Genomic DNA, 23,630 nt, shown 5'->3' on the forward strand with positions numbered 1-23,630 from the left:
AAATTTAACTATATATTTAACCCTTACGATACATACATGGGTCATTCGTGCCCACGATCGATTTCTATCCATTGAAATTTCTTAAAACTTCTAAAGCGCGGCCCGCTTCTTATCTCGGCCTTTTTTTTCCAAAATGAATTATGGATATTTGTTCCAGAAACTTGAAAATATTTTCACGAATTTTTACAGATTTTTTTAATCAATTTAAATAAATGAAAAAAACGGTCCGACTTGAAATACTCATGTGTGTATGGATAAGGTAGATACACCTAAATGTAGTGGATATCGTAAGGGTTAACTATGTATTGTCGGAAAGACAGGCAAATATATTTTTTCAATTTTTCAAATTTATTTATTTAGCGAATATATATTATTTTCAGTTTATTTCATAGAAATAATATCAATTAATTATAAGACAAATTATAAAACAGAAATCAGGAGAGAATATTCGATTATTTATGTTTTCGATTATGTTACGATTCGCTCATTACCGTGACAATATTTTCGCAAATGTTTACGTTGGCCCAGAAATGAAAGTTCAAGAAAGATGGGATACCGCAAAGCTCATCGTTTGCATAAACAGACGAACAAGGAAAGGAAAATGCGAAGGAAGAAACGCAAGGGGTAACTCGGGTAAACAAAAGAAAAAGCTTGAAGAAAAAAGTGCGGAGTTTGAGCTTGAATCTGCATTTATTAACTTGACTGAACGTAAAAAAGGAAAGAGAAATAGAAGGGAGAAAAAAAAAGGTTAGACAGGTGAAAACAAAAAGAAAAAGAGAAAAGGATTTATATCATCTTGTAGCAAACTCTTTCTAATAATTGAGAAAAACGTATATAGCTAAAAAAATGTAATATGTAAATGTAATAAAACCAAGCAGTTTTATTAGATTTTATATTTAACTAAAAAAATAGCAAGCAAGGAAAAATAGAGTAAGAAAGTCAATGACGCAGAAAGAAAAAAAAAGTTCATTTTTAACTTTATGAGTGTATAAATAAAAAGAAAATAATATTGTTTTTATATATCATATATATAAAAAATTTAATGCTAGTAAAATATTATGTAGAATGTTATTTGAATATCCTTAATTAAAGCTAACTCTCTAAGTTGTGATTTTAGGAAAAATATATCGAACAAAACAAACATTTACATTCTTTCTGATTTATGTAGCATTGTAATATCAAATAAATCTATGGAAAATAACCGTGGAGAAAGAAAACGATGTAAATATTCTGTTGCTTTTTTGAAATTGGAAACTCCTCTCATCGGCGAATGCGTCGCCGCGTGCGTACGTGGTGCGTTTTACCGCGATCATTTTCCTGTCGAATCGTCATGAATCTCCCTTTGATAAAACCGCGAAAAATCCATAACACAACATAACGCGCAAGCTGAGCATAGAAAGGATGTCACTTCGGAGAGCAATGAAAGCGAAAAAAAGGGAGTAGTTGCATCGCACGAAGAGAAAAAGGGCAACGATAAAGCCGCAAGATCCACTGAACCAGTGTTCGTACACAGTTGGCTGGAACGAGAAGGATAAGAATTTAAGAAAGAGGATGATAGAAAAATCACACGTTGCGTTAGGGGGAAGGGGTTAAAACTGTGAGATGAAAAAAAAACTTCGTATAATCGCATGACGAAAAAAACGTGCCGTCAAAGCGAGGCTAAACTTTCCGAGTCGAGCGAAAATATTCCATGGCGAAGCGGGAAAAAAACGCGAAGAGGTTGGCATATATCTCACGGTGGTTCGCTCGTTTGTTGGAAATTCTCCGTTGGAATCGCATTTCGTACGTACATATACGCGGAACGAAAACGGACGCGCGCGGAAGAAAAAATACAGTATTCTCTCTTCACGGTCTAACAAAAGTCGACATACGAATGAAAAACGGAACAGACTATATTTGGACGGCCGACCGTCAAAATTACCCACGGTAAAACACACACGAGCGAAACGATGAGATCAGCTTTTTCATCGCCTTGGACTGTCCACCGACAACAAAAAATAAAGATAATGTACAGATTGAAAACGCACTCAATTAAATAACGGCATGCTACATAGAAGTCCCTCGCTTTCCCAAAGAGCTTGGTTGTGCGTATGATATCAATTCACCGCAGATACAATACCGTTAAGCAAACACAGCGGTTTTGAGATATCAAACAGACGTTCCCCAAACAGAATTTCCCATATTGCGTTGCAACTCACGTTCTGCCCGAAATATTCATAAGTTGAAAAATCTATGAAAGGTGAAAAGAGAAAAAAATGTAACTTCTCAATATTCGAATTGCAAAACGATGAGATAATATATTAGAGAATTTTTATGCACAAGACAATTATTTATCTCGTTATTCTATTCCATTAAATCCTTACGTCAACAATAAAATAAAATAAAATGCATTAAAGTAAAAAAAAAAAAAAAAAATAGAAATTTTATCGCGAGTATAAACCACGCGACTTTTTTAAACAATAAACGTTAAAGGTTCATCATCACAAATCAAATTTCAGTAAAATCGTCATTTAATAAGCTGGAAGAAACAGGCCGGCGAGTCCGTCATCGCAGATAAATTAAAATAAATACATTCTATAAGCACACGGACAAAATCCCAGTATAAAAAGTATACGACTCTAGCGCCAAACTAGAATTAAACATATTTAAAAAATTCTTTTATTACATTAAATTTTATTTATATCTCTGTTTTGCATAATGATAAAAATATCTTACATCGGGAAGGAGAAAGCGAATAAAGTATATAGTTAAAATTGTGGCTGCTAGCTTGTGTTCAAAAATCGCGTAAAATATTTTTAAAAAAATGTCTATAAAATACAAACGCGTTAAGAATTCGCTATATCGGATAAAATGTTATTCACTGACGGGTGAAAAATGCGCGTTGTAGATCACGTACGTCTGAAAAGAGAGATGACGGTGTCGATGACAGTAGACGAAAAAGCGCCTCTTCTATACGCGATACGTTTTCACGCTATATCGAAAGACGAATCCTGCTCGATGTTATAAAAGATTGACGAAAAAATGGTGAAAAGGCAGCAACGGTGATAGAGACAAAAAGGATGGCGCGTAGAGATCGTGTAGAGTTGTTCTGATTCGCGCTTCGCGAGAAAGCAACGCGATTTTCTTTCTGGTAGTTGGTGAACGAAATGTCGCATCTGTAAACGAATCCGTACACGTTATGCACTGTAAGGATTTTCTTCCTCTTTACAATCCGACCAACGGCGTAACGGCCGAGTTCCCTGTGGTGTACTTTTCCATTACTGTACGCGTCCTCTTTTCATACGCGTGAGACATCGCGAAACGCGGCCACAGAAAATTCCATGTCGCTATGATGACTTACGACGTGTGCGAAATGAATACCACGATTGTCGGATAGCACAGTTAAAAGGTTTTATGAAAGTATAATTTTTTTAATTTTTAATACTTTTGCCTATCTAACGATATTATTAAATGTATATAACTTCAATAAAATATTGACGTTTCTAGAAAAAAATATGAAATTAAAAAATTTGAGATAGCCTTATATATTGCTGCAATATATTCATTCTAAGACAATCATTGTAAAACAGTATTTAAATTTATTGAAAATACAATATTCATATATAAGTATGCATTTATAGATTCATACATTTTTAAAAAAGTTTTGTGAAAGTATGATTTTTTTTAATTTTTAATACTTTTGCCTATCTAACGATATTACTAAATGTATAACTTCAATAAAATATTGACGTTTCTATAAAAAATATAAAATTGAAAAATTTGAGATAGCCTTATATATTGCTGCAATATATTCATATTAAGACAATCATTGTAAAAACAGTATTTAAATTGATTGAAAATGCAATATTCATATATAAGTATGCATTTATAGATTCATACATTTTTAAAATCCTTTATATTATAGAAATAAAAATATGATTAGCATAAATTAGCTTAATTTAAATTCGACAAAATATTTTCAACAGTTTAAAAAAAGAAACGCAACAAATGCGTAAAAAGCATTGTGATCCGTTAATTCAGAAAACTTATTAAATAATAATTAATTTCCTCTCATTTAATTAAAATTGTACATACATTTTTCATTAAACTGCATATTCAAAACTGTTAACTTCCACAATCGTTCATTTACATGTCATAGCAGGATAAAATTATTTTATTTAATATACAGGCTTCATTATTTTTAATGAAAGCATTACTTTTTCACATGTATCTCCATCTAAAAATGTAATTTTGCAAATATCCGTTATATCGCGTTATAGTAATGGTGAATCAAGATGTGAATCAAGTTTCGCATGTCAATTCGCAATCTCGACCTTACTCTCTCGATTCTTTTCGCTGCCTCTGTACGTAATGGTGGCGTTTAATCGTGACCACTCGGTCGAAAGAGAATTTCTCTTTCTCCTTCTCGCATTCGCATTCGTTCGAGCGTGCTTCGACCGCGCGCGCCGCTATTTCCAACGATAACCATGGCAGTTCTCGTGGAAGAATGATTTTTCGCCGTGAGTACCGTACATTACGCAAAGGAAAATATCCTCAAGATCTTATCTCGTCTCGTCACACAAACGCGCTGCACTAAAGACATTGGAAGGAAAGGGAGCGGCTGCAAGAATTATTTTAATGCGCCGAACTAAATGCACGGAGTATGGCGTCGTAAAAAGACCATATCGTGAATATTCTCAAATAAATAATATTTCCTAGATATTTTGTCAACATATTTTTGGCAAGCAGCACAAATCTGAATAAGTGACAATTCAATCGTCGTTTAGAAATAAAAACCAAAATAAAATAATCAAAAACTAAATATAAAGATATACATAAGATACAATTTTTTAATTCTTAAATTACTTAAGTTTTTTAACCTACTAGTTTTTTGTCAGTTCCGAAACATTAATTCATTAAAAAGTTTGAACTTTCCGATAAAAACTTTGCGGTAGCGCAGTCGCAAATGTGCATTTTCCTGAAAGCTTATTCGAGTCTCTCTGCGCCATTGTCGAAAACAATGCTCATATCATTGCGTCTAACTCGCTGCGCTTATTGTCTGCCATTAAACTTTAGACACGCACACACGTGTACACATATACGCTTAAATGAGCCAGCTATTCTCTTTCTCTCGACTTGCTGCCCGATGCGAGAAATAAAAACGTCAGGCTAACGACATAAAAAAAGCCTCTAATCTTATGGTTACGAGGTGTCGTCTATCGTTCTATGGACCAAGTAGAAAAGGTAAAAGCAAGAGACCCCTAGATGCGCTGGTAATTCGGATATCGAGATCTTGATACCGATAGAATCCACGTGGTAAAAGGCAAGCAATCGAGTGTACGATTCGTAGGTCAGAGGCCAAATTAGTCGACGTGCACACCGAGAGAAGGACGACCCGAGGACGACAGCGAAAGTGAATGGTTATCCCGCGGCATTGGTTTTCTAGTGGTCTTTCGAAGGCGAGTGATAGCGATACGATACCAGAAGAGAAATACATACTACGCGAGAGAATAGAAATCAGGAAGGTTTCTCTCGGAAGCAGGGGGCCAAGTAAACAGCATAAAAAAACTGCGGAGAGTAAAATATTAAAAACGCGAATTAACACAAAAACAAAGACAAAGTAGCTAAAAGATATAAAAATATATATATGTAAAATATAGAAAAAAAGAGGAAGAGAAAATCGATCAAAAAAAGATAATATAAAGAATAAGACCAAAATAATGGCACAACCATAATTAACAATTATATATTTATTTATAAAAATTATACTGAAATAATAACAAAATCATTGAAAAAAATGATGTTAATTCCTTTAATATGTATCGTTTAAAAAATTATTTACAAATTAATGAATTATTAATTTTTTTATTTAAAATATATCTTGTGTTAATTATTTTATAGCTTTTAATTATTCTTTATTTACTCTACAATTAACAGTTATAAATATTTAATTTGATCACATTAAATATTACAAGTAAAAGGAGAATAAAAGAGAAATTTATGGAACCATATATACAAAAGATTTGCTCATATTGTCTTTTGCGAATATAATCACTTGAAACCAAACTCGCAAAACGCGTGCAAAAGAGCCTATCCAGGAAAGAAACTTTTAAATTTCTGTCGTACTTAGTCACGTCCTAAATTTCGGTTGAACCTTGGAGCATATTTACGGCGGAAACTCGGCGGAACCGACCGGCTCGGTTTTAACTTCCGGAACGATGCGACGCCGAGCGGAAAGCGGACTGTTTATTTCGCGGCGGTGTTTTACAAGAGGATAAAGCAACGAGCAGGAAAGGGCGAATTCTCGTAATTACCGAAAAGAGAACAAGGGAAAAGAGAACCAAAATGGTCGTGGCTGTTGTTCACTTTAAGAAGATTAGCGTTCGCACGCGTTTTACGTTATTCATAATCAATAATATGTCCAATTCAATTTAAATCATATATATATATTTTATAATCATATATATATATATATATATATATATATATATATATATATATTTTCGATAGAAAGTATAATATTTACGTAATGATTTAATAAACTAGAAATTTTCGAAGTAATGCATCAATAATCAATAAATATTATCACAGACATTAATATCTTTAAAAGAATCTTTAAAATTTATAAAAGAATTGAATTAAAAAAGAGAATTTTCTTTCAATTTCTCAATAGAATTGAGCTTTATTCAGCTTGAAATTGTTTTCATAATTTTTCTCTTTGATTTTTATGATACTTTCGAAAATGTCATAATTAGACTGTCACTATTATTCCGCATTGAAAAATTTTCCAGAAATATTTTCTCTCTCTTATGCTCCATCAAATACTATAATTTCCATGATATATAATTCAAATCGAACATTCGTACCGTTCTCTCGGCAGATTCAAAGCGAACAGCAGTGTCCGTTATATTCGATGCTCGCGAAAACATGGCTGGAATTTAAGGGATGAGAAGGCGAGCGGCGCGGAAAGTTTCTGGTGAAACGATGGGATTGAGAAAAAAGAGATAAGAAGGGCACGAAGGGGATCCGTATTAATACTTACGAAGATAGAAGTAAGAAAAAGCGAGAACAGGGAAGAAACAGGGGGGAAGAGAAAGTCCAAAGGAATGTGATAGCGAGAGAAATAAGACCATCGATAGGAGCCAGTGGGTATCAAAGGAATAAAGGAACCGCGGGAGGAAAGGTCCGCGCTATCTTGGCAAAGAAGTCCCTCGTAAAGGAGGTTGGTACGGAGGAGAGGGAGATATCGGCATGGAGAAAAAGGGGGCGAACTAGGAAGGACGGGGAAGTGAACGAAGATCGTTTCTGCATTATCTGGAAACGTGGCGAATAAAGGAAAAGCGGCATGTCCCTCCGTTTCTTTCTCTCTCGTGCTAATAATAGTGTGATAGTCTAATATGTACGAGTTCACGAAATTGTTGGATGAAATTGCTCCCTAAAAGAAACGCGTCTTCCGTTTATATTAAACGCTCTTTAAGAAGAGGAGAGTTGACAGAATTGGAGGCAAAATGTACGCACGCGCGCCTCGTAAACATGTCGATTTTATAGCACGAAACTGCGACGCTTCTCGTCTTGATGAAGGGCCGTCTTTATTTTCTTTCTTTATTGGAAGCATCGGAGAAACACGCTTAATTGCGTACATGTTCTGATTTCAACCCAGTTTTCATTTTAAAAATGTAGCGAGACGCTAATATCCGGATAACATTGACATTTATCTGATAAGTATGTATGTGTGTGTGTGTATGTGTATATATATATATATATATATATATATATATATATATATATATACATGTAGTGAGCAATAATAAAATTTTGTTTTAAATCAAAATTAAAACCAGGTATAATATATAAGAAAAAGAAAGATGCATTGTCACTTTAGTAATTTTCACAATAGTACTTCCAACGTCATTTAACATAACTCAATTGCACATCAATCATATATATATATATATATGTACATATATATACATATATAATATTATAATAATTAATAACAATTAAAACCTTATTCAATTACCATTATCATAAATTCCAATCAGGTCAATGACCGCGTACGAATAACGTCATAATTAAACTGATAAAATGTAATTGATATTAAGTTTCCATTCATTTGAAGCATAAAAACAAAATTATGCTGCCAAGAGAATGCATATCAAATTAACTTTTCTATGAATATTCAGGATTTAGTAATATCCACGTGATCAGGCAATAATCTCGCCGCAATCAGCCTTTAATATTCTCACAACGTAGTTGCCATTCTTCCTAAAGTCTTCTAGTTTCCAGCTATTTGCACTGCCATATGCATATGTAGAACGAGATAAGAGCGGAAACTCATATCTTTATTAACTCGCGCGAAAAGTTCCCTGGAAAACGAGAGAGAAGCGCAAAATAAGAATAATGAAACGCGACATACCGCGCACATATACATTGAAGAGGAAAGAGAAAGAAAAGAAAAGGATAGAGAGGGGAAAAAGAAAGCCGTAAGAAAAAGTTTCCGGCTGGAAGGAAGTCTGTCGTAAAGCAAAGAAAGGCGGCGACACATCGCGGAAATGGTGGAAAAGCAACGCGTCGCGCAGAAGAAAATCGTATTTGTATCATCTACGATAGGAGCAATACGATGCAAAAAGACGAGTCTAGATAAGTGTGCAAAAGAGGGAGAGAATCATATTTTCGCGACGAACCGCGATTCTTTTTTGATATAAAATTGGAATGACATTATGTAACGCGAGACGGCAATTTTTACTCGCTGTATTTACCGCCGTAAACCAAGAGCGACTCGAAAATTTCAGTGAGAAGAAAAGATAGGTGTTCTTTAGTTCGTGTTCGAAATCTGACAAAATGTCAGTTGGTTCCGAGGAAAAAGATCGCAATTATATCATTCGCAAAGAGCGCGGAATATATCCGCGTAATGTTTCGAAATATATAGTGGTTTTATGTAAATATAACAAAAAAGTATTGTTATAGTACATAGTCGCTTAACTATCTCATTTTCTTCTATATATTCGTTCTTCGTGAATTTAAAATAAAAAAAAAATAAAATAAAAAACAGAGGATTTTCAACGGCTAAGACAAAATAATGAAAATAATCGGTAACGAGTAAAAGGAATTAGAGAAAACCGATGAAAAGTGTCGCTTCCTCAAAGAAAGCATCTCTTCATTTTCGCCGAGAAGAAAAGAGAATAGGCGAACGAAGGAAAAAGAAGGAAAGCGGAGATCGTATCCGCATTATCTGCAAATGACGTAGACAAAAAGGGGGATGGAAGAGGGAACGAATGGACGGACGGACGGAAACGTCGGAGGCGGGAAACGTGTAATCCGCAAGAACCGTTTTAATACGAAATTATTGTCGTTCTCGTTGGTGCGCGCAGTTCGAGAACGGGACTCTCGTCCTCATCCTTAAGCCCAAATGCCGCGATATAGCCGCGTTTTAGTACCCACCTCGGGATATAGCCAAGTCCGCCCCTCGCCACTATCTACCACCCCCGTCGTACTTTTTATTCCATGGCGGTGCACCAGCCGGCGGCGGATGCCCGAGACTTTACGATCTAGACTTCGTTTAAGAAGATTAGGTTTACACGGATCTTAGTTTTACTTGAATTTACGAAATCGTATCTCGCAAAAGATAGGTACTCTCTCGGTCCTCCGGACTTTTATCCGAGTTTAAAAGCAGCAAGTCCAAGCGAGACCTCTCTTAGTTACGAGAGAGTCACGCAACGGGGAAGAAAGAAGAAGGATGACTAGGATAAAAAAGGGATACTTTTTACCTAACAATAAGAAAAAATGTGTGCCATATGACAAACAGCTATTTTGAACGTTTACACGAGGATAGAACAGAGAGAAAAGGGGGAGGGAGAAAGAAAGAGAGGGAGAAAGAGAGAAAGAGAGAAAGAGAAAGAAATAAAATTGTAGGACAATAACTGTACCTATATTATCTGATGCAAAAAAAGGTACCGAAATCATCACGGATATTCGCGTACTTAAAAGAGATTAGGTTTGCCGGAATGTGCTCTTATTCCGGAATTACAAAATTGCATCACAGAAACTTATGACGTAAATTCTGCCGCGAAAATTTTGTCAGTAACGCAGCCTTCAATTTCGAAGCAACAGCGAAGAACATTGAGCAGCACAATGCAATTTATAATACATTACTTATACGGCATTTATATAAATATAACTATTATCTGTCACGTATAATGCACAACTGAATAAAGTCTATATAAAATTTTGTTGTTTTTTAATAAGATACTCATGTGTATGTATGAGCAGTGTATAGCATTTTCTTTGCATAAACTTGATGGATCTAAGGATCTGATATTTATAGCAAAAGTATACATTTACTTTAGGAAACTTAGACGGTATAATATCAATTTTATATACGCAAACGTGGATTTTTTTTATTCGGTCGACGAACCACGAAACGTAAACAGAAATATATGACTGACCTGATATTTGGAAATCGCGAGTTTATGTTAGCTACAATAGTTGATCTTCCTTTATAATATACGAAAATAATATTTGGAGATAAGACTCTCGTTTCACGGTTCGGAGAATATATACGGAAAATAGAATTTCTTTTATGCAATTTCAACGATCTTCAAGCACGCATCTGTCATGTATAACGAGGATGCTTTGCTTAGCTTATACCTTCGTTCTTCTTTATGCACTTATTTCTGCGAGTTTCCTTTTTAACTCATTTTCTTTCGAGCAATGGCGCAAGATCGCATTGTGAACGGGAAGGATAATGCTCAAAAAAAGTCTTAGAAAACGTAACTGTGAGATTAAGAAAAATGTAAATTTTTTCTTGAAAATTATTTATGACACTATAACTGAAAGCCAGTTCTCTGTACATATAATGGTATTTACTGTGAAACTCATTTTCCGCCTAAAGATAAAATATTCGTATAATATCGATGCAAATTTGAACTACTTTTACGAGGAAGAATGAAAACAAAAATAATGATAATTATTTATATAATCAAAATTTTAATTAAAGCGCACGAAAATGTTGCTCTCAAAGATTATGAATATATTGCAATTATTCTCGTCGATTTCAGACAATAAAATAAAATATTCTCTCTTGCAATGAAATAAAATATTCCGCGAACAAGTTACCGTAAAAAGATGTTGCTATTTGTGATGCTTGAAGATTGTGTTATAAATGCACTTTAAATGGAATCTGAGTTTTGTGTAAATTTAGGAAATCGCGCTTTTAGAATCTGCAAACTTTAAAAATCCGCGAATTTAAAAATTATACATGAGACGAAATGATTAAACGCATAATAATTTATTTCAAGTAGCCAGTTTCTTTTACTTTTTCGAGACTAATAATAATAATGATTTAATAGCTTTAACAATTATGTATATGTATAAATATACATCTATATATATATATATATATATATATATATATATATATATATATATATATTCACACGTTGTATCTCGTATGTATAATAAATTGTATATTAAATGTTAAATAATATATTATATTACTGTGCATTGTTTAACAACAATAAAATTTTTATTATTACTATTATTATTATTATTATTATTCGACACCAAAATCAAATATTATATAGTTAAATTGAAAGAATGTTATCGCGCATACGAATCCTTCGATTCAACGAGAAGTGGAAACGTCGCAGTTCGGAACACTCGTCTCGCTGACACGGGTCTGACTCGTTGACTTTGCATAATTCAGAAGGCATCGACCGCGCGCAGTTACCGCTCTTCTCCTTTTATTGCCGACCTTATCTCTCATCCACCCTATTCTAACTTTCGTTCATCTCGCGGATATCGGCCGTCTCGTGACGACTCGCAGATATGAAATCTAACTCATCCGTGAGAACCAGCATTTTCATCAGACGAGTGGAGATGAAAAAAAAAAAATAGATCCGCTGCAAAAAGGGGAATATTATTATGTTATGCGCCAGCTTGACAATTGACCCGCATTGTAGTGAGCAAGATTAAGTTAACGCGAAAAAAAGAAAATGCGACAAGAAAAAATATGAAAGGGAAAGGGCGATCTCATAGATTAATATCGCGAATTAAATGGTGATGAAATAAATATGTTTATTGTACATTATCGTTAACGTAAAATTTCGACGATGCACAAGGATAATTCCATCGAGAAAACTCGACATAAAAGATATTCCATCAAAAGCAACCGCGTCAAACAGTCTTGTACTTGAACATCATTCACATCACATTTGATATTATCCGACTCAAAATTTCCAGAGCCATGATTGCGCACGTCCATTCCATCGTAGTTGCATTAGTGCATTACGTGACAAAGTTCGTTGATTCTGTACCGAGTTACCTTCGACGTTAAAGGGTAAAGTAGACAAGGGATGTGAAAAAGGATTAGAGAATGGTAGATGTGATACGGAACTGTCGTACTTTTAATTCGTCGAGAAAATGAAGTCCGGACACCCGGTTCGTTTGTGGATCGGGCCCGATGAGATCGATCGAGATTTTAGACGATTGGCATCCTTAGAATTTCTCTTGCCTGTCTCGCTGGAAAATTGCGGATTGCCGTAAAGAAGAGAATTAAGCTCCCGAGTTCTCGCGTGGAAACTTTTGCCGCTTTCTTCCCGCCTTTTCTGTTTTTTTTTTTTTTTGTTTTCTTCTATCGCACCTTTTTTCCAGGTTTCACTCATGAGATCTACTCTAGCTAGCTATTCTATCTATCAGATAGTCGATCGACATTGAGTCGCATTGTCGATTTCGTTCCTCCTATCTTCTTGCACCACGCCACATTCTTTACTTTTCTTTTTGTTTTCCATGTTACCCTGTTTTTCTCGTTTCACGAACGTTTGCAAAGCACCTATTTACCGCAAGTTATCCATCTTTCTCTCTCTTGCAAACCTCTAACCAGAAACTCACCCTCTTGCCGTCCCCAATTAAAGGGGCAAACCGGAAAATTTTCTACCACGTTTTCCTATCTTTCTGTACCTCTTTACTTTAACTACACCGCGTAAGTTTTGCTGTTTCCTTGTGTAAACCGGCATTCTTCAGAAATTAACGACCGCCCTCAAGGATTCTCCGCAATGGTTTCTTTGATCCTTTGATCATCAAGCAAAACCAAAGCGCTTCAATATTCATCAGCTAATGCTGCTGATGTATTGTTAGTGATAGCATATATATATATATATATATATATATATATATATATATATATATATATATATATGATGTATAATACTTTTTTTTAAATAATTATGAGTCGTATAACATACGAAAAAAAGAATTATATGATAATTATATAATTCAACTTAAAATTATATAATTTCGTAATACACAATAAAAAATGGTAATTAGATCATTGAAAATTGAACCGTTAAAAATTGTATACGTTATCTCTTATATGTGTATATACATGTACACACACACATACTAATATAGTACGTAATCATGGAAAGTTTTCTTTTAATTATTGAATTTTGGAAAATCATAAAAATTGAATGGAAAAATTTTCGATTATAATTATGCTCTTGTTTTGCAAAGCATAGATTCTTTTATGTTAAAAATTGAGATCTTTCTTGTCGTATTTATCATCTCTTTTTACTTTTGATCCTTTGATCTTACATATATCCTAAGTACATAAAAATGGACATTGTACATCAAAGAGGCGAAAGAGTTTAAAAATATTTATTCAAAGAGAGAATACATACTGAAAAATATTTGAACTCTCCTTCTACTTTCAGAAAAATTCGTAATGGAAATCACTGAAAGGTTGGCCCGACCTTTTCAGTCGCTCGACTTTGATTTTATATACCGTTTTGATTTTCTGCGGACAAACCGTGCGGAAAAACACTGGAATGCACTTCTCGTGGTACATACGACTAAATTTCTCATATGTTTCACTGTTTGACAAGTGATCTTTACGAAAATAGGTACGCTTCCATTGCAAGTATATGCGCGACTTTTTTCCAATTTCAACAATCCAACGAGTTCAGTGAGAGGTCGATGTCATTTTTCCATGCCTTCTGCCGCAATTTTTCTTTCAGACAAGAGTGCCCAAGCTTGAAAACTCGCAGAAGCCCGTTTTCATTCGGAGCCGCGCATTGCCACGATTTTTATTCATTTTTATTTTTACACTCGCTTTCTACCGGACCGCCAATAATCCACTTCTCCTAATTAACGAGCGGCATGTCCTACAGAACCTTCCGAAAAGTCCTTGCCACAGAAACGATGTCCTCGGCTCGATCGTCATCCTCTTTCCCAATTAAGCGAGTCATTCCAAAAACGTTGTCAGAAAAAAATCGAAGAAACTAAAGAGGGACGGAGAAAGAGAAGAAAAAAGGAGGGGTCCAGTTGGATTCCCGCGTTTTTCTTTTTTATCGCGACGTTCCGCCACGTTTTGCCCGAAAGGATGGCAACGGTACAATCTAAACGCGAGATCAGATTTATATTTATTCCCGCCTCGTTCTCACCGCGGCCACTCGACAAATGGCCACGCGGACGATATATCAAAGCTAAATCTCACCGCGGAAAATGCGGGAAAGCGACCGCCATAGCCGGTTACCCGGCTGTTTGTGTCGTCGCGCGTATTCTATCAAAACTTGGACCGAGAATTATATCCGAGTGCCACGATAATTGCCTCGCGCGTTAATTAATACTTTAAGAATATTGCATCGCGATGGCGTATTTCTTATGCCGTCTATCTCCGAGTTGTCTGGAGAGTTGGAAAACTTTTCTATCTGGTACAACATTTCTTGACATAATAATTTGACGTTTGCGTGGCGTAATAATTTATGTATTTTTGTCATTTATTGATTACGCGAGTTTATGTCAAAAGAAGCTGACAAAGATAAATATTAATTAGATGCAAGTTAATTAATCGTATTCTGATTAAGTAATATTTATTAATTCCTTAATCAAAAATAAAATATGAATGTTTGAGGCCAGATAATTTTGTTTGTCACAGAAATTAATACAATGTTCTAAACGCATAATATTTCTTTGTATAGCGTTTAAAAATATTATATAATAAATGAAAATGCAGGTTCGCATGCATTATCATCTAGATATAATGGACGGCAATCTTTGGCGATTTATTAGCATTAAAGTATTAATGACATTGCATAATTAAAGCAGCTGTCATATGCATAATCTCATACATGTGTGCATATTATAAATCATAACGCTCGCTCATGCGTTTATTTATGCCAACGCGAAAGGGAAGTATATAACATAAGCAACCACAACGACAAATGAAGAAACAACACATTGACACAGCACGCTATCGTCCATTACGGCGTTAGACGTTAACATAAGCTAACCGCTTCCGATGAGTAAAGACGCGGAGTTTATTACACGAGAATTCTATATCTTGTAACGTACTTCACATGCAAACAACGTGGAGAAACAAAGTCAAATTTCCGTAATCTTACACATAATACAACCTTCTTCGACATTAAAAAGCGTTGAAAATAATACTTTAGATAAGGTTATTCGAGAATCTTGAATAAATCTTGAAAAAATATATACGAAGAATATTCAAAGAACAAAATGTAATATTACAGTGTCTTGTGAGACAATAATATAAGAAAAAATCGATAGAAATAAAAAAATTATAATACAGACATCTCTCTCATATAATCGAAGAGGCATAAAGAAAGCCTTCGCAAATTGTAGAATCGATATGTCGTACTTGCTAAATATTAGATATAATACTTCCTTTTTGTTTTTTTTCCACTTTTTGTCTTCTTATCGCTGACGCGTTCTCTTTTAAAATTAACAATGCGATTAATAAAAAATGTGCACGATCACAAATGATTGCATCTTACTTGCGTTGACGTAAAGGAAAGAGATTGACTCTTACGTCAAGAGATAAAAACTCTTATATAGAATAACATGAGAGTGTTCGCGCACCTCAAACAAGATGCTTCTAAATCGGGGAAGCGCGGAGAAATTTCATGCAACGCGACGGAAAATAGGCAACGACGTGAAATCCCACGTGAGGGAAACCAAGACATCGTAAATCTTGACGCGGCTTCCCCTCCACGATTTTTGGTCACGCGTGCCGAGTTTATATCCCGAATTAGAAGTCGACGGGTGGTCGGAAAGCAAGAGGGGAAGGAAAAGGAGGGAGGAGGGAGAGGAAGAGAGATGAGACATGGAATGGAAGCGAAGGTATAAGCCGGGGTTTCCTCCTACACATCGGGGAAACATACCGCGTTTTCGAAATCGCCACGTGCCCGCGTTCGCCACGGGTTTCCACGGACATCGGAAAACACCATATGGCCGAGGGTAATTTCGTGCCATTCTCCCCTCGGTCGTCGCGACGACGATTTCCATGTCTCGTGTCCGAACGACGCACGCGACACGACCTCGCACCGGCATGGCTGCTGCTTTTATTCCAGTGTATGTACATACATGTAGCGTGTTTCGAGATCTGAAGTCGTATGTATGTTCCTAAACCTTGAATATATGTATTATAGAAAAAAAATAAACATATGACAACTCTCTATATTTAGAAAAAAAATAAATACACACGATTAATACTATCAAAAATACTTATTGTTAGATATAATTTGTAGATGGCAACAATTTATGAATTTTCATTTTACAAAATTCTATCGGTTATTTAATAAAAATAATTTATATATAAAAATAAAATTTTATAAAATATTAACGAGCGCAGATTAAAATAAATTTATGATCTCGTGTAATACGCGTACTTCTGTCTTTGAATTATATTACGGGAATTTAATTTTAGCAGTATTCTCTCTCAAGTATAAAGCGTGCAATTATTACGAAATATTATAAAATATTATATGTTATAAAATATTCTAACATATACATAATCTACTATATTTAATATATATATGTATAATTGCATAAAATATATACAAAAATATTTTATACAAAATTTAATTTAGTATTTTAATCATTGTTCTATTGATGAAAACAAATATTATTACTTTTTTTTTAATTCGATATCATACCAACTTCGTCACTTTCCTTTTATTCTGGTAATATTTTTTTTCTACGCAATTTAATTCTTTTCAGCTCTTTTTCGAGGGTGCTTCTTCCCTGTTTTTTTAACATATTCACTCCTGACACGTGTTCCTCAAGTAAAAAACGCAAGAAAAACTCTAAGACAAGAGGGCGACACGCTTTGACAAATTAGACTTGTGCGATGTATCTCCAAAAAATAAATAACGTATAATATATAGAAGATGTGACTCGGTGTATGTGAAAAGCCAAAAAAAACAAGAAATGTTAATTTTAGTTCTTTAAGTAGATAAAAATATTTCAGAATTTTGTTTTGTAAAGTTATATAATTTTATAATATTATGTTTTATGTTATATTAATATTATAATATCATATATAATATTAAATTTTATATTGTATTATATATACAATATATAATATAACGATATAATTATATTGTAATGTAAATTCTATATCTTATATAAATATATTAATCACAAACTTTGACCATTAATTAGTTGAAGAGATTTTGGGTAGCATATACACTGTTGAATTTTTAAAGTGCGATTTGATGAAACAAGAATTATAATAAAAAATATATTAAAAAATTCAAAATATAAAAAATACATTAAAAATATTAAAATTTTATAGAAAAATTAAAAATTTACCAAAAAATTACTTTAAAATATTATATTAAAGTCTTGAAATTATTTTACGTTTTGCTGTTTTTGTCAATTTGATGTCGTAATCATTATAGTTTCATGAAACGATGTCTAAGATAAAATAATGAACTAAATATTAAAATGTAAACGTTCCACGCCCTCTACATCGCCGTAACAGTTTCTACTTTTCATCCTCTCTTTTGACATTTTCACTTCCGATACGATAAGCCACGCAACCAGTCACGCGACCAAAAGAGTCTATAAAAATATTTTAATAATCGAATGTGCTTCGACGCACATCACGGATTTTCAAATCCGTGTGGAATAGAGACACGTTGATGCGGTTATATACGCGTGCATCGCATATGTCGCGTGTATGTGTCATACACCCGCGCGGGTTACACAACGGAGAAGAATATACGGCAGTGCCCGTGTTAATAATCCCCCGTATTATCCGGCGATTTTTATCCCGGTTCCGTGGAGGGCGCTCATGGAAACGCGTATTTCATTCGAAACGGTTGACAATAAAATTCCCAGAAAATAAAACTGTAATTCCTGTAGAAAAATGCGGCTCCTCTCTAAAAATGCAGCGCGCGCGCTCATGCCGGCAAACAGAATTTAATTCTAGCAATGCGCGTACTAGTTTGTTATTAATAATCGCACGTTCTCCGAAGCCCCGGTGCCATCGTCGCGTATTTCGTTCATATATACATACACGCACATATACACACACACATGCGCGTGCGCACACGCGAGGGAAAGTAATGAAAATCAACTTTGCGGTGTGCGGTTCATTACCGTTACAATCGAATATACAATCGAAATACCGCGAACAAATCTAACCAACGGCGGGACTCCGGAAGTACACACTCGTGCCGCTTTGATCCGGCGCACGGATGCCTCGTTCAAGAAAACACGATTATTATTTCATAATATTTCGCGATGCACCAATTCGAAATAATGAATATCGTGGCCATTGTAACCGGCGATTTAGATGAAAAACATTGTGTCCAAGCAATTTCGATTTATACATTGTGTTTGTATGTGCCGTATTAATTTCACATGTGAATACAGATTCACATTACGCATTGTTTATGAGTATTCGCGATAAAATAAAGCATTTGAAGAATTTCTGCAGAAACATAGATATTTCGTATAACAACAGGGTGTCTGCTCAAATCTTGTAAAAAGATTCCTTGAAAATTCCCTGATTTTCCAAGTATTTTTGTTTAAAATTCCAAGTAAAGAGAATATTTTACAGATTTTTTATCATTTCTTTAAAACAAATTTTTTTCATTACATGTATTTTCTAATAATTTTTATTCATACAAAGGAAAAACACAGAGTCTCTTAAGTTTCAAGTGTTAGATGTTTGTAAATGTAGTAAAAAAAAATTGAACATTTTTATAAAATAAACATTTTTCACTTGTATAAAATTTTCATTTCTTTATCATTGAAAATTACAAAAAATATGTACTTTAAGTTCAATATTATGTTAAGACATTGAATATTTAATAATATATATATTTTATATATATATATATATATATATATATATATATATATATATATATATAATGTGTGTATGTGTGTGTATGTATATAATTTAACGCATAATATGTTTGTTTGGCTGTGTGTTTGGAAGCGCTTAAAATTTGACAAGAATGCTCAAAAAATCGTCAAAGAACAAAGTGAGACGCAAAAGTAAAACACCATTTTATACACACTTTGGTTGACTGTTTAATATGAGAGCAAAATGATCAAAAAGAGAATTTTAGAAAAAATTTCTCGATATAAAATCCCAATACAAAATTTCACGAGACTTCCCTGATTTTTCCAGATACAAAAGACACCCCTGAGAATTTCAGGTTTTCCTTTTTTTCCCAGAGTAGACACCCTAACATAACATCATAACATTAATCAATGAAATCAATAGTTTCTTAATGTAATTTTATAATTTTATAATGTAATTTCAATATGTCATTTAATATCTAAAAAATAAATTTTTTAACAAAATTCAATCAATTATCATCAAACTTACATTAGATGTATAATTTTATTAATGGGACATGTAGATATATTGAATGGCCTATATAAACTAAAAGTTTCGCGACACACTTTCTGTTATGTGACATCTATTGTGTCATCATTCCAACTTTCACATAATGGCAATGTTTCGTTTCTATTTGGACCAATTACATGGTCGAGCCAAACGATATCACTTTTTTCATAGATCCGCAGTTAAATCGAGGCAAGCGAAAATCCTCGGCGTGACCATCCATTATATGTGACTAGCAGGAGGGAGAGGCAAAATTTGTAGCGACAGCACGATGAAAATTTACGCCAATCCGTGCTTCTCCGTTCTCCTCGTTAAAGCACAAAAACGTCAATGGGCGCGCCGCTGAAAATCCAACAGCATGATTGTCCGGTGTTTAAAGGGTTAATCGATAACGCGGTTATGACTTTGCCGGGATTCCGGTAACGACGGCTTGGACACGGAACGAACGGCCGCTTCATCGTGTTGCGACACAACGACGCGCACTTATCGCGTGCACTCTGTTAGCGATGTTATTCGGTGCTCTATTAAACGAGAGAGACGATATAGCGCCGTAAAAATAGACAACCTCGCGCTAACAAACTCGACTTTTTATTGCAACTGTTGTTGCAACCACTATAATCTCCCAAGAGAACGAAATAACATAAGAAAAGAAAATAATTATTATTTTCTAAAATATATTAATATTTATAAATAAATAAATAAATATATATATATATATATATAAAAGAGAAAATAACACAAACTCATACTCTTTCATTGTTGTATAAAATTATTTTAGCAAAAACATTTCGTGTATGTAACAAGTTGGTTTGACACTTTTGCAAAATGTGAAATTATAAACATTTACATTTTCTTGAAATTGTAGCCGAGATATATATACTATATAATAGATATATATGTTTCAATGTTTTAAAAAAAAATTGGATACTTGTGTATCTTTTTCATATTATTCTCTTTAGCCAAGCAAACTATGTCAAAAATATTAGACAAGTTAAAAATGTAGAAATACTCGTAGTACGCTCATCATCGCAATTAAATTACAAACTAATTAAGTTAACGACACTTCGATTACTTTTTTGTTTATCCACTGACTCGATAGTTTTCAACTTTGACATTTAATATCATTTAGCGAATGTGCTGGGAATTAAAAGGACAGATATTACCTCGTTCTTCGTATCTCGTTCGCGGACACGGTTAATAAAGAAGAGTGGTAACGTATCCGCGTGTGTACACTTCTATTTCATTTCGTAATTTGAGGCGAAGCGAAAATGGAAAGGCGAGTAAATAGATCCCCTCGTTTGCACGTGTACGTGTGTCCCGATAAAATATTGATAGCACGTAACAGAAAAACATTTTATGCCCAAAAGTACCGTATTAATTCGTCGCAGCGTCTCGCTAAATTGAATCAATACAACACTTTTCTATTTTAAGCTTCGTATTTCTAACTTATAAGTTTTATTGAACTTATTTAATTATTAATTTAACGTAATTAAACGTAATTATATAAAAATAAAAAGTAATGTCAATATATATTCAAGTCAATTTATCGCGTGTTTTTCTTAGAAATTTCTGTTCTACGGTTATACATATAATAAATTAATAAAAGGCACGATCGTATTCTCTCAGCGTTGAACATGTATCGAGAATATGGGCCAAGCCATATATATACATACATCGATACTCTGTAAGCATCCCCAGACGGGATGCGGGATAGCGACTTGAGACTGAATTTGCTATCGCGACTGCATCTGTACGCGGTTGCGATACTGCAACTCTCGCGTGCAGCATCCCTTGGCTGCATCGCAAGGTCTATCTCTCTCGCTTTCTCTTTGTATATCCCGTAGTGTAAACCACATGGGCCCAATAAGCTTCCGGGAAGACGGTAGCTAGGCTACGCGCAGCTCTCTCGTTTGATCCCGCGATACCGCCGGTTTCGAGATCACGGACTAACCGCAGAGAGAATATCGGATAACACCGCGGGCACGTTTTGCCACCCCGCTTAAGGTGCCGGTGGCTCTTACTGTACTACGGGCTGGCGGTTTCGGTTACTTGCCGCGCCGATAGGAGACCCGCGAAAGTTTTGCCAATTAAGCAAGGCCATTAAGTCGACCGTTCGGTTCATTAATGAAACATCAAGACGCTTATCGATAGTTCAGGTTGAACGAGCAACCCTCGCTTGCGTTTACGGTTTTTCCGCGGCCGCATCGATGACGATGCTAAATTCGATTAAATGGCACAAATCGCCATCCAGGTCTCGGACTAATGAGATATTAATGCTGCTTTGTTCCCTCCGGTTTGTTGTTACGTTCTTGCGATACTAAGTTATAAACAACATGATGCAGTAACTTGGACCTCGAGGTTAAGATGTAATTTAATGATATCGAATAGAGTATATTATATAGTTTATTAATAGTAGTATTATATTGACAGTAGCATTATATTAAAATAAAAATTATAAGGTATAATATTTAAAATGGCTTAAATAACAAATCGCTCATAGGGCTAAAGGCTATAGCCGGATAAGATGGTGAAAATGCCCCTCGCTTCAAATAATGAAGAAGTATAAAAATTATGATAATCTCTCTGAAAAAACATTTTTGACAAGATTTTTACCCTCCCTGCTCCCATCCTTCCATCTGCAGAATAAAAAATCTGTTTTTTTGAATTTTATTTTATTTCTCAGCGAGTTGTTATCGCACTTAAATGTAGCTTTGGGAAATTTTAGAGACAAATAAGGTTATTTGACACAATTTTTGTTTTAATTTATTGACGCCAAATTCAAGCTGAAAAAAATTTTTTTGAAATATTAAACAATTTTTTTCAGCTTAAATTTGGCGTCAATAAATTAAAACAAAAATTGTGTCAAATAACCTTATTTGTCTCTAAAATTTCCCAAAGCTACATTTAAGTGCGATAACAACTTGCTGAGAAATAAAATAAAATTCAAAAAAACAGATTTTTTACTCTGCAGATAGAAGGATGGGGGCAGAGAGGGTAAAAATTTTATCAAAAATGTTTTTTCAGAGAGATTATCATAATTTTTATACTTTTCCACCATTTGAAGCGAGGGGCATTTTCACTATTTTATCCGGCTATAGCCTTTGTCTTTAAGTTCTTTTTTATAAACATTTATTTTTGTGTTTAAGATAATTTTGATTTTTCATATATCAGAGTAGTTTGTTCAATGTCTTCGTTACAACATCTGTTTAATGATAAAAAAAATGTGAAAATGAACCTGCGATATCCCCTTTACAGTCATCCTGTACTTATCCTGAAACTTATTCTATATACACGACACTGAAACCGCACCGGCGGCGTGCCACGACGTAACTCCTCGAAGAACTGATAAAAGTAACGGAAAGTAGAAAGTGTGACCAAGAAAAAGATCGGATTAAAGGATAAGGCGATTCTGGTAAAGTCGTAAGAAAATCAGGAAGACAGAAAGTCCACGGCGTCTCTCCCTTGTGCTAGATAAAAGAAAAAAGAACGTAAAAAAAACAAAAACGAAAATGTCTCCTCCCAAATCGATTGAGTTGTTAGATAGTTTTGCGTATCGTTTTAGACTCAATCTCTTATCAGAAAGAAATCAAAATGTACGCAGAAATAACTAAACGAATATTGATAAATTAATTTTATTTTCATTTTATTAGCTTATGTATGAAAAAAGAGTTGCATTATATTCTTTCTTAGAAAGCTTGAAAAAGTTAAAGTATCTAATATCTCGCGCAAATATAAATCTTTCTTTTTTGTTCTAATATAATTTATATAAATAAAAACATTGATAGTTTAAGCAGTTGTATCAGAAAATCAATACGCGCTATAATTTGTTATACTCTCTAAGTGATATTAATTAAAATTTGTAAAAAAAACTCTTTCTCTCCAATCAATTATGGAAAGATTTTAATAATAATCTTTCAATTAAAAACAATATTTTTAATAAATTCTAATATAATTTTTCAATTAGAACGCAAAAATTATTATAAAC

At 34.1% G+C, this 23,630-nt stretch overlaps 1 protein-coding gene across 2 annotated transcripts in view; it reads right to left on the reverse strand.

Annotated features, from left to right (window-relative positions):
• The window catches only part of Stet (stem cell tumor), a 373,411-nt gene that overhangs the window by 56,148 nt on the left and 293,633 nt on the right, over positions 1-23,630 (reverse strand). The window lies entirely within an intron of this gene.

The sequence above is a fragment of the Anoplolepis gracilipes genome, chromosome 5 (assembly GCF_047496725.1).
Source record: "Anoplolepis gracilipes chromosome 5, ASM4749672v1, whole genome shotgun sequence".
Lineage (NCBI taxonomy): Eukaryota > Metazoa > Arthropoda > Insecta > Hymenoptera > Formicidae > Anoplolepis > Anoplolepis gracilipes.